Source organism: Rhineura floridana, chromosome 1 (genome assembly GCF_030035675.1).
Source record: "Rhineura floridana isolate rRhiFlo1 chromosome 1, rRhiFlo1.hap2, whole genome shotgun sequence".
Lineage (NCBI taxonomy): Eukaryota > Metazoa > Chordata > Lepidosauria > Squamata > Rhineuridae > Rhineura > Rhineura floridana.
In genome coordinates, this window is record NC_084480.1 from 60,344,423 (window position 1) to 60,359,843 (window position 15,421).

The window sequence follows — 15,421 nt, forward strand, 5'->3', positions numbered from 1 at the left end:
ACATTATTAAAAACATATTAACCAATTCTAACACAGACACAGACTGGGATAGGTCTCAACCTAAAAGGATTGTTAAAAGCGGAAAGTCTTCAAAAGGTGCCAAAAAGATAGCAGAGATGGCGCCTGCTTAATATTCAAAGGAGGGAATTTCTTGAAAGGAAATTTCTAGAAACTAAAGCAGAAATCGGGGAATCAATGGCTGGAGTTCTCAGCTGCTCCATGAACCCTGGCTCCAGTAAGTATAGTTTCTTAGCATACGACAATGATTTGGTAGACTGAACTGGTGAGTCCCATTCAGATTTCACTATTTTTCTGAGTAGTGATGGTACCTTAATCATCTTATCACTGGACTTTGTGTCTGGAAGAACAGATGCTCCCCTTGAGATAGAGGTGTCTGTTCTGTAACTGCATCATTAATATCTAAATGGGGGCTGATTTTCTCATAGGAGAAAGAAATTTATCCATAAATTACATAACATACAATCATAAGAAGAGCCTGCTGGATCAGGTCAGTGGCCCATCTAGTCCAGCATCCTCACAGTGGCCAACCAGATACCCATGGGAAGCTCACAAGCAGGACCTGAGTACAAGAGCACTCTCCCCTCCTGCGGCTTCTGGCAACTGGCTTTCAGAAGGATACTGCCTCTGACTATGGTGGCAGAGTACAGCCATCATAGCTAGTAGCTATTGATATCCTTATGCTCCATGAAATTGTCTAATCCTCTTTTAAAGCCATCCAAGTTGGTGACCAGCACTTCCTCTTGAGGGAGTGAATTCCATGGTTGAACTATGTGGTGTGTGAGTAAATACTTTATTTTGTTTGTCCTGAATCTTCCAACATTCAACTTCATTTGAATGTCCACGAATTCAGTGTTATGAGAGAGGGAGAACAACTTTTCTTTATCCACTTTATTAAAGCCATCCAAGTGTGGAATGGGACTACCACTTATCTTATTTGACCATACAAGGGAGCCAAGTGTTTTCCCATTTTTCCTTCTTTTTGAACTGCTCATAGTGGTGTAAGGTTCTCCACAGTTTCCCGACAGCTGTACTTCCTGGAATGTCTTAGGAGCAATTCGACATGAAGTAACATTGCACCACTCCCAAGGAATTCCAACAAGTGTGGCTGGGCAGTTGAGAGAGTCACTGGCCACAATTCCTAGAATGTCTTAGGAGCAATGTGACATGACATCTGAGGAAGTAGATGCAATCATCTGTACTAACATAGAAATGTATATTTGTTTTTAGATGTCAAGTAAAGATTTTTTTTTTGAGAGCCAGTGTGGCATAGTGGTTAAAGTGTTGGACTACGACCTGGGAGACTAGGGTTCGAATCCCCACACAGCCACAAAGCTCACTGGATGACCTTGGGCCAGTCACTGCCTCTCAGCCTCAGAGGAAGACAATGGTAAGCCCCCTCTGAATACCGCTTACCATGAAAACCCTATTCATAGGGTCGCCATAAGTCGGAATCGACTTGAAGGCAGTACACAAAGATTTTTTTCCCCTTCAGGCCTATGAAGATGGCTGGTTTAAGAATTGGCTTCTGCTGCAGCTAGATGCAGTTTGATGATGTGCATTGGTTTTATGGTTTTATGTGATACTGCTGTTATATTTGAATGAATTATTTGTGTACCACCTTGGGAATCTTTGGGTTGATGATGATGATGATAGCACCAATTCACACTTCTATGAAGTAGAGAAATTTTAAGTAGTTTGTGCTCTTCCCAGTCTAGATTTGCTAAGGATTGTGTTGGCAACAAAAACAACAATTTCAACTCATACCACAAGCTTCACAAAAAAGATATCATGCGGTTGTTTTTTATTCCACCTTTTCTTTCATGAGACCAGGGTGATTGCCCCCACCAATCTTTTCTAGATTGGGGTGTGAACAGGGCCAGTGAGGGATTTGAGAATTCCCTAGAGGCCTGGAGGGCCACATTTGGCCCCTGGGCCTGAGGTTCCCCACCCCCGGCATAAAGAGAATATATCAAAAGGAAGTCTGCTTACGTTTTCACTAAGCCAGATTTGGCAGCCCCCTTAGTTTGGTCAGACAACTTTGAGATTAACTCACTTTCTTGCTCCCCATACTTGATAATTTCTCTGAGCAATCCATTATTTTTCTGGCCTTCGTCGTACTGCACATCTTGGTTTTCCTTTTGTTGTGTGGGTTGGAGCAATGGGAGCAATGTCTGCCTCCATCCCTCCGTGGACCCAATGTGTAAATCCATTTAACTGGTCTTATTATGGATTTCAAAGTTCTACAATTTAAAATCAAGAAAGGGAGGAGGGAATCAACCATTTAAAAGCCATTAATGGGTGGGAGGGGGAAAATCAACCCTGAAATGAATGTGTCAGGAAAAAAGTCAGTGAAAAGTGACCGTATGTGTGTGTGTGTATTTCATACCATAAATATACAACTGTATGTATCTGCATCACTGAAGTCTTACAGAGAACCCCTAAACCACTTCCCCCAGCTAGGTGACCTCCAGATATATTGGGCTAAAATTCCCATTAGCCACAACCAACCCCAGGGTAGGGAAGGCATGAAATGCTCAGATCCCTTGCCTCCTCCACAATGCCAAACAAGATGTTTATGGGGACATGCTCTATGACTTGGTCTGCATTCATTTATTTTTCTTATGACGTTCAAATGTTTTAAATAAATCACTCAGATTCAGGGATGAGTCCCCCATGGGTGTTTTAGAGTGAAAAGTTGGGGGGGCATTTTCGTAGAAGACAAAATATGCCCCCTACACCATGGAAGCAGATGAAGTAGACATGCCATTGGGAAAGAATGCTAATTTACATTGTTTTCAGCAAAGCCATCCCAGTTTCCACACTTTGAGGAATTTCTTGAAAGACAAAATAATGGGTCTTATGATTAAATGATTTTTTAAAAAACTGTATTTGTGTATTGACAATTCTAATAAAAGCTTTATAGTAATACAAAAAGTTATACACTTGATTTGGATAATCACCAGTTATAATAAGAAAATGTTTCTTTTCATGACTTTACAAAGTGAAGAGATAAATTTTAAAATACGCATGATGTTGATAAATACTCAAAAATGTTAGAAAATACAAGTGACTTTGCCCCAAGCACACAACCCAGTCCCCTGAGACTTCTGAGATCTTTCCCCATTATTCCAACTGGATGAAAATTTCTTTTCAAGTAATGTTGATGACTATTTTTTGCTCTCTTCTACAAGTGCTGTCATTCTTTTGACATGCTTTACTGCAACATGTGTATGAGAGAGTTTGTGTACTAATTTAAACCAAGGAAGACAAATGTATTTTTTAAAAAAAATTGTCCCAGCCTGACAGGCAGAGTGATCATGTTGTGTTCTGCCTTTTGCAAGTGAAGAAGAAAAAACATGGTATACCATATATTTTAAAAAGAAAGAAATCTAGCATTAAACATTCAACATAGATTTCTAGAACTGAAAAATAAATCTTGAATCTTGCTTCAAAAATTGGTGCTGTCAATTATGCTTGTATTTTTTTTCAGATAAAGGCTACTGTAAGAATATTCTGTAGATCTTCTGTGGTGCAGAATGGTAAGCAGCGGTAACACAGCCGAAGCTCTGCTCACGGCCAGAGTTCGATTCCAACAAAAGGAGGAAATCGAATCTCCAGTAAAAGGAGTCAAGGTCCACTCAGCCTTCCATCCATCCGTGGTCGGTAAAATGAGTATCTGGCATATGCTGGGGGGTAAAGAAAGGCCAGGGAAGGAACTGGCAATCCCACCCCATATATATGGTGTGCCTTGTAAACATCGCAAGACATCGCCCTAAGAGTCGGAAATGACTCGCACTATAAGTGCGGGGGCACCTTTACCTTTTTAAGGATATTCTGTGTATCCACTTAACTGGAGAGCGGAATAATATTATGGATTTGGACGTAAGTAATACTGAGCGAACAATCCTAACAATCCAGCCAGGAGTAGTGGAGCCACTGTCGCATTTGAAGACCTACCATCCACACAACCAGAGCAAAAGTGGGGAAACAGTGAAAAAGCTTATTTGTGCTGCACCAGCTCCAGGCTGGCTGGGGCCAATGGGAGTTGTAGTACAAAAGATCTGGAGGCATCAGGTTGATGAAAGTTGATTCAGGGTGTTAAAGTTCATAACCAGCACTTTGAACTGGGCTCAGAAACAGACAAGAAGTCAATGAAGTTGATGCAGTATGAAAGATCCAAAAAATAAGCTCCAGTCAGAACTCATCACTGCAGCATTTTGCATCAGCTGAAGTTTTTCTTCAACAGCAGTCAGTTGCAATAATCCAGTGTGATTGTGATCATCCATAAATGTGGCCAAATCAAGGATCATTCTCAGGTTGCAGACCTGGTCCTTCAAAGAAGTACAACCTCATCCAGATTAGATTGTACTGCTAATCATGGGCTAGCTTTCCTTCTGACCCGCTGTCTCACTTAGAGGTTAAACCTTGGTTCATTAGCTCACATCTAGCCCACCACTAATTTCAGACTTAAATTCAGGGCATCCACTCTCTTCCTGGAATCTGATTAAAAGTGTTGGGTTTCATCAGACATCGATGACACTACACACCAAATCCCTGGCTAACCTTTCCTGATGGTTTCATGCAGAGGTTTGCATTGCTTATGTAAACAGGTGCAACAGATATAGTTCCTGACACTCTGATAGCCAGAACTGCACACAATTAAGATCATGACCAAGATTGTGGTTCTTATTATCTGTTGAGGAAGTGGGGACAGAACCAGGAAACAGGAGGTTCTTCCCTCCTGTGCTTTCAGCCCCAGCTGCTGGAGTGTAAAGCTTTTCCAACGGAAGAGTAGAAAGTAGAAGTAGTTATCTTAGGCTGGACTCTGCCCAAAGTCATCTATGATAACAGCCCTCTGCAACTTGATTTATTCTATATGATGGGTTTTTTAAAAAAATGCCAATTTTTAGCAAATAAAGAGAATGAGACCTAAACTGATGGAAAAGTTTGGTTTCCCATGGCATAATAGGAAAGACTAGAATGCTGCCAGAGGCTGTCTATTTGTTTTTCTCTTTAGCTAATGACATGATTAAATATTTATCTTCATAATTGTCCCCAGATGTTGGATGCTTGTATGGAATGAAATGCACACAGTAAGGTGATTTAGCAAGCCTAGCTAGTACATTTTTTAAAACACACCCTCACATCCTTGATAAGACAGGTTTAAACAATAAATTTATTAAAGCCTCTGCTGATCCTACAACATATTCAGCACATGAAGTTACTCAGCAAATTTATTTGATGAGTTAACTGAGAGTATACCTTCTAATTTGTTCTCATCCTTAATTATCCATTTATTCTTTTGATTCATATACAGTAATTTCATACCGCTGATTCCCTCTTGACCTTCTCCTTGTAACTGAATCCTGAGATCTGGCTTGTGGCCCAGGAATATGTAGAAAATTGTTTATATTAGCAGCAAGCTGCCTTGAGCTGTAGCACTTTGATTTAATGTTATAACTATACTAAAAGTAGCATAGCTTTCCCATGTACTCTCTATTCTGCTCAAATCCCTTGTCATTATAACAGATGTTTGGATTATTGTTCTGTAAACTATGTCAGAATTTCAATCTCTAGTATCTGTTTATTATTCTCCAAGGGTGATATTACAAATGTTCTCATGCACAGTTAATACTCATAATACAGCCTGTCTTTTTCCCATAAAAACTCTTAAGCAGAAAGTTTTTTTGTTAATCGGGGTAAATAGAACTAATTTTAGAAGTCGAGATTTTGGCAGCAAGTGCATGCGAGAGAGCTGCTGCAACTCCGAGTGCACAAATACAATTTTCAGATATGGCAAGGAGTGCTTTTTAGAATAATTCCTCTAGAAACTGGATAATCCAAATAAAAATCTAAGCCACAGTATTAGTAGTTGACATATAATTATTTTTCCATTGTGCCCTGAAGCCATAATAACTATCTTTTATTCTGCTTTAGTCATACTCCATTTATGCCATTTTTCAGGGCTTCTGTGGTATATCTGACAATGGTACCTCTTTGCAGTGAAATGGCACTGGTGACTGAACCTAGTGTATGAACCAGGAGTAACTTGATTACTAGGGAGCTGGCCAGGAAATAGACAAGAGGGCTCAGCCTCTGAAATAAGTAAAATGGTCCAGAGAGCCTGGAGTGAATTTGGATTTTTGGTTTTCTGCCCTTTGGCATGTGCTACACATGTGCTGCAGTTGCTGCAATTCCAGTTTCAATCCATTTTTGCAAAATTTTGCATTGATGTGATAAATTGGGAGCATGGTACATCACCACATGGGGGGGTCAAATTCACTCGAACTCCACCTCTCTATCTTAAAATGGCTGTTGGGGTCAACTTTATTTCCAAACTAAGTCTAGTTAACAGTGAAATCATTGAGTTAAACAGAACTTTCTTTTAAAAAGACATGTATCGGTTTGCACTGTTAATGTATTTAGGATTTTGGTGCCTGTTATGAAAGGCAAGTAGGCTTAAAGAGTTTTTTGAACCTCACTGACAGAACATGCAATAGAATTATAAGCTATTATTAGAGAAGGAACAGGGAAAGAGAACAAATATTGGAAAGACTTCAAAAAATGGTTAATGAGCAAAGTCAAGGGAGCTCTTAGAGGCAAAAAGTCTTCCTTCAGAAAATGGAAGTCTTGTCCAAATGAAGAAAATAAAAAGGAACACAAACTCTGGCAAAAGAAATGCAAGAAGACAATAAGGGATGCTAAAAAAGAATTTGAGGAGCACATTTCTAAGAACATAAAAACCAACAGCAAAAAATTCTATAAATACATTCAAAGCAGGAGACCATCTAGGGAGGTGATTGGGTCCTTGGATGATAAGGAAGTCAAAGGTGTACTAAAGAACGATAAGGAGATTGCAGAGAAGCTAAATGAATTCTTTGCATCTGTCTTCACGGTGGAAGATATAGGGCAGATCCCTGAACCTGAACTAACATTTGCAGGAAGGGATTCTGAGGAACTGAGACAAATAGTGGTAACAAAAGAGGAAGTTCTAGGCTTAATAGACAATATAAAAACTGACAAATCACCGCACCAGGATCGCATCCACCCAAGAGTTCTCAAAGAACTCAAATGTGAAATTGCTGATCTGCTAACTAAGATATGTAACTTGTCCCTCAGGTCCTCCTCCGTGCCTGAGGACTGGAAAGTGGCAAATGTAACGCCAATCTTCAAAAAGGGATCCAGGCGGGATCCCAGAAATTACAGGCCAGTTAGCTTAACTTCTGTCCCTGGAAAACTGGTAGAAAGTATTATTAAAGCTAGATTAACTAAGCACATAGGAGAACAAGCCTTGCTGAAGCAGAGCCAGCATGGCTTCTGCAAGGGAAAGTCCTGTCTCAGTAACCTATTAGAATTCTTTGAGAGTGTCAACAAGCATATAGATAGAGGTGATCCAGTGGACATAGTGTACTTAGACTTTCAAAAAGCTTTTGACAAGGTACCTTACCATAGACTTCTGAGGAAGCTTAGCAGTCATGGAATAAGAGGAGAGGTCCTCTTGTGGATAAGGAATTGGTTAAGAAGCAGAAAGCAGAGAGTAGGAATAAATGGACAGTTCTCCCAATGGAGGGCTGTAGAAAGTGGAGTCCCTCAAGGATCGGTATTGGGACCTATACTTTTCAACTTGTTCATTAATGACCTAGAATTAGGAGTGAGCAGTCAAGTGGCCAAGTTTGCTGACGATACTAAATTGTTCAGGGTTGTTAAAACAAAAAGGGATTGCGAAGAGCTCCAAAAAGACCTCTCCAAACTGAGTGAACGAGTGGAAAAATGGCAAATGCAATTCAATATAAACAAGTGTAAAATTATGCATATTGGAGCAAAAAATCTGAATTTCACATATACCCTCATGGGGTCTGAACTGGCGGTGACCGACCAGGAGAGAGACCTCGGGGTTGTAGTGGACAGCATGATGAAAATGTTGTCCCAGTGTGCGGCAGCTGTGAAAAAGGCAAATTCCATGCTAGGGATAATTAGGAAAGGTATTGAAAATAAAACAGCCGATATCATAATGCCGTTGTATAAATCTATGGTGCGGCCGCATTTGGAATACTGTGTACAGTTCTGGTCGCCTCATCTCAAAAAGGATATTATAGAGTTGGAAAAGGTTCAAAAGAGGGCAACCAGAATGATCAGGGGATGGAGCGACTCCCTTATGAGGAAAGGTTGCAGCATTTGGGGCTTTTTAGTTTAGAGAAAAGGCGGGTCAGAGGAGACATGATAGAAGTGTATAAAATTATGCATGGCATTGAGAAAGTGGATAGAGAAAATTTTTTCTCCCTCTCTCATAATACTAGAACTCGTGATCATTGAAAGAAGCTGAATGTTGGAAGATTCAGGGCAGACAAAAGGAAGTACTTCTTTACTCAGCGCATAGTTAAACTATGGAATTTGCTCCCACAAGATGCAGTAATGGCCACCAGCTTGGATGGCTTTAAAAGAAGATTAGACAAATTCATGGAGGACACGGCTATCAATGGCTACTAGCCATAATGGCTGTACTCTGCCACCCTAGTCAGAGGCAGCATGCTTCTGAAAACCAGTTGCCGGAAGCCTCAGGAGGGGAGAGTGTTCTTGCACTCAGGTCCTGCTTGCGGGCTTCCCAAGGCACCTGGTTGGCCAGTGTGAGAACAGGATGCTGGACTAGATGGGCCACTGGCCTGATCTAGCAGGCTCGTCTTATGTTCTTATGTAACATAGAAAGAAAAAAGTGCTATTGCTTTTCAAAAATGATGAACAAATCCTCATTAGCTGCAAAAATAATGCTGCCTGTTACTAACAGATCACACACACACGCACACTCCCCAGCATTTTTAAGGCCTGAGATGTTTCTTTCCATGTGCTTTTAAGAGTCTGAAGCAATACACTGAACAACTATATAAAAGAGATTCAAGGATGACAGATTCATTCACAGAGTAACCATATGATGAAGAACCAGAAAGTTTAGAATGTGAGGAGGACGCTGCTTTTAAAATACTTGGAAGAAACAAATCATCCGGAACAGATGGCATACCAATAGAGTTGCTACAAGCTACTGAGACTGATTCTGTCCAAATTTTAACAACAATTTGTCAAGAAATATGGAAGACTAAACAATGGCCCACAGACTGGATGCGTTCAATATACATCCCAATTCCAAAGAAAGGGGATCCCAGGGAATGCAGTAGTTATCGAATTATTGCCATAATATCCCATGCAAGTAAAGTAATGCTCAAGATTCTACAGCAAAGGTTCTTACCATATATGGAGCGAGAAATGCTAGACGTCCAAGCTGGATTTAGAAAGGGAAGAGGCACCAGAGATCATATCTCAAACATACGTTGGATAATGGAACGGACAAAGGAATTTCAGAAGAAAATCACCCTGTGCTTTATAGATTACATCAAAGCCTTTGATTGTGTAGATCATGAAAAACTATGGAATGCTTTAAAAGAAATGGGGGTGTCACAGCATCTGATTGTCCTGATGCACAACCTATACTCTGGACAAGAGGCTACTGTAAGGACAGAATATGGAGAAACCAATTGGTTCCCAAACAGAAAGGGTGTGAGACAGGGGTGTATTTGATCATCCTACTTGTTTATACGCAGAATATATCATACGGAAAGCAGGATTGGACCAAGACGAAGGAGGTGCGAAAATTGGAGGGAGAAATAACAGTAATTTAAGATACGCAGAGGATACCATACTACTAGTAGAAAGCAGTAGTGATTTGAAACGAATGCTGATGAAAGTTAAAGAGGAAAGCACAAAAGCAGGAGTACAGCTGTACGTCAAAAAGACTAAAGTAATGACAACAGAATATTTATGTAACTTTAAAGTTGACAATGAATTGAACTTGTCAAGGATTATCAATATCTTGGCACAGTCATTAACCAAAATGGAGACAATAGTCAAAAAATCAGAAGAAGGCTAGGACTGGAAAGGGCAGCTATGAGAGAACTAGAAAAGGTCCTCAAATGGAAAGATGTATCACTGAACACTAAAGTCAGGATCATTCAGACCATTGTATTCCCAGTATCTATGTGTTGCGCTGCAGCCAACTCTGAAGGGACAGGAAGGGGGGAGGCATGAGTTTCAGGCACCTCCACAGCCAGAAGAAGCAGAGTTGGGGATTGTTGTGTCTGAGCAGGATCGTGCAGGAGGGGGGCAGCCTGCTCTCCAACCAGTTCCCACGAGTAACGCCCTTTCCGAGGAGCCGAGCGCACCGCCCCCAGTTGATGCAGAGGACTTGGGGGGGGAAGCTTCAGAGTCAGTGCCAGCTCCTCCTTTCCCAAGCAGTTCCCAGGAGGATTCCAGTGTGGCACCGCCCCCTGACCTCAAGCCCGTTGCTCGGGAGCAGGTGTCTTCAGATGAGCTGTTGGATGCGCATCCCCTGTCTCCTCGTTCCCGTCACCATGAGAAATGGACAGGGCAAAGACAGGAATTATGAAGGAATCAGAGATTACGTTCGAAAACATTTCCTATATAAGCCTGCTGCTCCCAGTGGGGGGTTGTTGAGTCAACTTCCTTCACACGCTGCAGAGCATGTCTAGATTATACTTAGGGACTCTAGTGAGTTAGCGTAGGGTTTCCTATGAAGCGCAATGCCTTTGATGTATCCATTACTCTAATAAAATGAGATTTACTTGCACACACACTCCAGCCTCATTCTTTCGGCTCTGGATGGGACACTATGTATAAATGTGAAAGTTGGACAGTGAAAAAAGCGGATAAGAGAAAAATCAACTCATATGAAATGTGGTGTTGGAGGAGAACTGTGTGCATACTATCGACTGTGAAAAAGATAAATAATTGGGTGTTAGAACAAACTAAACTAGAACTATCACTAGAAGCTAAAATGATGAAACTGAGGTTATCATACTTCGGACACATAATGAGAAGACATGATTCACTAGAAAAGACAATAATTCTGGGAAAAACAGAAGGGAGTAGAAAAAGAGGAAGGCCAAACAAGAGATGGATTGATTCAATAAATGAAGCCACAGACCTGAACTTACAAGATCTGAACAGGGTGATTCATGATAGATGCTCTTGGAGGTCACTGATTCATAGGGTATCCATAAGTCGTAATCGACTTGAAGGCACATAACAACTAATTATCTAAAAATGTACCTATGTACATTTATGTAATTTTGATACTGTGTTGAGCTTCCATTTTTTCCCATGCAGGACTGGCCCATTGCATTTTGCTGCCTGAGGTGAAAGACAAAATAGGGCCAGAAGCCAACCAAATTGGTAGTTGAGTTTCACTTCAATACTGGCAATAGATAGCATTCATCACCTGAGGGCAGCAGGCTATCTAAGGGGGCACAGGGTAAATCACATGATATAGGGTCTGCCTGAGGCAGCTGTCTCACTCTGCCTAATGTCACGACCGCCCCCATTCTCATGGCTTAGCATCATATTGTTTTTCTTTTTCTCTCTCCCCTCACTGCCATTTAATCTGATTAGTAGTGTTGAGCCACGTGATTTTGTTCTGGGTGTCTGTGGTGTCTTCATGTCAGATACAATTTTTGACATCATTGATAAAATACTGAAACAGCATCAAAGGAACTTGAATATGTTTGCAACAAATGTCAGGGGGGGAATTAAAAAGGAGAACGTACACTGATTTTTCAACCCTCACAAAACAAATGCAAAACTAAGTAAGTAGGTTTGGCTCAACTTCAGCTGTTTTCCACTCTGAGCTTTCAGAATGGGGAGAGTGATAAGTTAATGTGTGCAATTTGGAGTGACATTCTGCCGCAATCATCAGTTTCTACCAATTTTACACCAAATGGATATGACACTAAATGCGTTATTCGAAAGCACATCAAGAGGGGATGGTTTGCATTGGGGCCACAGTGTGTGAGGAGGGAAGGTGGCACCCTTCTTCCCCCAGCAATGCTACATAGGAGAGAATGGGTGGGATGGTTCTGCTGCAGCAATGGAAAGTCTTGAAGGTTCTGCAGACTTCAGACACCCAAAGAAGGTGTAACTTCATGACTTTCTTTCCCTTAGCATCTGCTATTTCCTCATTTTGTTCCTCACCCCCACCCTTCATTGGTAGGCTCGTCCTGGTTCAGAACCAACTTCCTCAGTCAGGCACCATCTTACTTAGGCCACATCCACACTGGACATTTCTTCCACCTTAAACAGCCATGGCTTCCCCCAAAGAATCATGGGAAGTGTAGTTTGTGAAGGACGTTAAGAGTTGTTAGGAGACCTTTGTTCCCCTTGCAGAGCTCCAGTTACCAGAATTCTGTGGGAAGATGGGCTGACTGTTAAACCACTCTGGCCATTAGAGCTCTGTCAGTGGAGTAGGAGTCTCCTAACAACACTCAGCACTAGGGTTGCCAGGTGTCCAGTTTTTGCCCAGAGACTCCAGTTTTTTTAGGTCCTCTCCAGGTCTCCAGATAAGTCATCTTAACCTTTAGACTCTTAGCTTTCATTTTTTAAAAAATTAAGTTTCCAGGTGGTCTGGTTCAAAACATATAAACCAAAATGTCAGCCACCATCCCCCACAACTTCTGTTAGTACCGGCTGCTCTAATCCCTGCCCTTTCAGGTTTTTAGCCAATAAGTGAAGTCAGGGTTGTGACTGACAATAGCAATAGCTAAACCTCATTTCAGGTTCTGGGAACAGTTTCTTTTTCCTCCTTGTCTCACATCAGGAATTCAGTAATTTTCAGCAGCATAAAGCTTTCAGCAGAATAAAGAGTACTTTGTACAGGATTGGAACTTGCTTCTGCGTAAACATGCATACAATTGAACTACAACAGAAGATCACAGCAGGATCTTTGTAGGCATAAAAGTGTACATGCAGGGTTTTTTTAATTACTTGCAAAAATTACATATTATACTTTTTATCTTTCAAATAATTTCTGAACAGAAGTTTTAAAAAGTGTACATGCTGCAGTGTTATACTTTTCAAACTAAGGAGTCAAACAAGATTAAATTTTACTGGACTATTTTTATTTATTACATTTTTATTTATTACATTTATTTACCGCCCCATAGCCAAAGCTGTCTGGGCAGTTCACAAAAATTAATGTTGAAGAGGGCAGTTTATTTGTCTTATTCATAACCTGTTTTGAAAACCTTCCCAATATGATTTTTTTCTGGGAGTAAAGCTGCAAGTGCTAATTCTACATACCTGGGAGTTAACCCCATTGAATTCAGTAGGACTTACTTTTAAGTAGACATGGTTAAGGTTGTGCTGAAAATCAATGGGACTTTTGAGTGAACATAGAAAAGGATTGTGTTGTAAATCTTTCTCTCCCCCTCCGACCCCTTTAAAAATAAGCAGTTAGGCAGGGCTTACTTAGGTGTCACTGCTTTTACTTGGCAGGAAACTAATACTTATTTTTTTAAAAAAATGTTCTGCAATGGCCAACTGATTTTGACAATAAACTATTATATGGGGTGTATGTATTTTTACATCTCCAGTGTGTGTGTGTGTGTGTGTATGGAATATTTCCAACAACCCTGTGAGGTAGGGTTGGAAACCAAGGCAGCTCATAACAAGAAATGAAGCCATTTAAGATCCAATAACCATAAAACAAATATAAAGCAGTTGCAAACAGCTTAAAGTGGCATGATTCTGAAGTTTGGATTGCATGGGTGAAGTTCCTTATCACTGAATTGTAGTCCTGTGCATGCTTCCATGTCTGAGTAAGCCCCATTGAATACATTGGGACTTGCTTCTGAGTAAACACGCATAGGATTGCACTATAAATATCGTAGTTTCCCCCTCACAGTTATAGTTCCCACCACCCTTAACAATCTACAGTTCCCAGGATTCTGTAGTGAGATTCATGTGCTTCAAATGTATGTTGAATGTGCTTTAAATGCATGGTGTGGATCTGCCCTAGTATGTTGTGCATTCATAAGTGAATTGAAAAGAACAACTTTAAAAGATGTGTTTTTAAACAGGGCTGTAGCTCAGTGGTAGGGCATATGCTTTGCATGCAAAGGTCCAAAATTCAATCTCTGGAAGAGATTATTGCCTGGAATCCTGGAGAGCCAGTGCTAGCTGTGTCATCAGTACTGAGCTAGATGGTACCAAATGGCCTGATTTGGTACAAAAGAGGAAAGAGACCCAAGGGCCAAAGTGATTCCAAAATTTATTTTATTCACAACATTTATATACTGCTTTATTGTAAAAAAACCTCAAAACGGTTTATAGAAGGAGTTAAAACAATAAAATTATTGGCAAAAACAGTGAAAGACAGGTATTTAAAAACATTCAAAATAATAAAACCAACAATGAGTTAAAAACAGATAAAAGGCATAATAGCTTCTACATGCCAGAGCAGGCTTGCCTAAACAAAAATGTTTTAAGCAGGTGCCAAAATGAGTATAATGAAGGTGCCTGCCTTATGTAAATAGGCAGGGAGTTCCAAAGTGTAGGTAATGCCACACTAAAGAATCAATTTCTTACAAGAGCAGAACAAGTATTGTGTGGCACCCGTAGCATGGAAAGCACACCTTCAACTTGGCCTAGTAGCAAATTGGCAACCAGTGCAGATTTCAGAGAAGAGGTGTTATGTGCTGACAGGGTCTCACTCATGTCAGCAATCATGCTGCAGCATTCTGCACTAACTGCAGCCACCGGGTCAGGTTGTGCTGCATGGGGATTTTTGTGACCTTGGCTAACTGGCTGCCAGGATATTTTTAGTTTTGGGTTAGGAATCCTGACTGGTTGTGGGATGCTGAGTTTTCTGTCTTACTCATAGGAATCTTGTTGTGGTTGGTATGGTATTGCATTTAGGGAATTATCACTGTCTTTTGTATTTCTTTTTCTATTTACATTTCAGTTACTTCTGACCTTATTCCCTTACATCCATAGAAGCAACAACAGTGGTTCCATGTGGTCAGCTCTACCCCCTTAAACTCCCAGATGATGAACCTTGTTATTCACATGATGGTTTGTTTCTTGCCCAACAGAGGTAAAAGAGAATTCACATACTGGGAAGTGTGGCTGCAATTGCTGTTCCCAATCTATTGCCTGTGAAAGTAGACCAAACTATGTGTGTTTTCTCTCTGTCAATTATTACTCACTGGAATTGGGTTGGCTGTCAAAGTGAGTTTATAGGAGCCCACAGAGTAGGCAAGAAACAGTAAAGAATCTTCTTAACTTATACTCATTTCTCAAACCTCCCTCTGTAGTGAAGGGTCAAGTCTGTAAAGAAATTTGGAGAAGCATGTTAAAGGGAAGGCAGGGCATTCCAGGCAGGGGGTTGCCAACCCTGCTTTGATATGGATATCATTGCAGAGGATCCCTAGTCAAGCTTTACCAACAGCACAATCCTAACAATATCTACTCAGAAGTAAGTTCTGTTGAGTTCTATGGGGCTTAGTTCCTTACTAAGTGTGCTTAGAATTGCAGCCTTCAGGGGCATCCACCCTTACTCCTG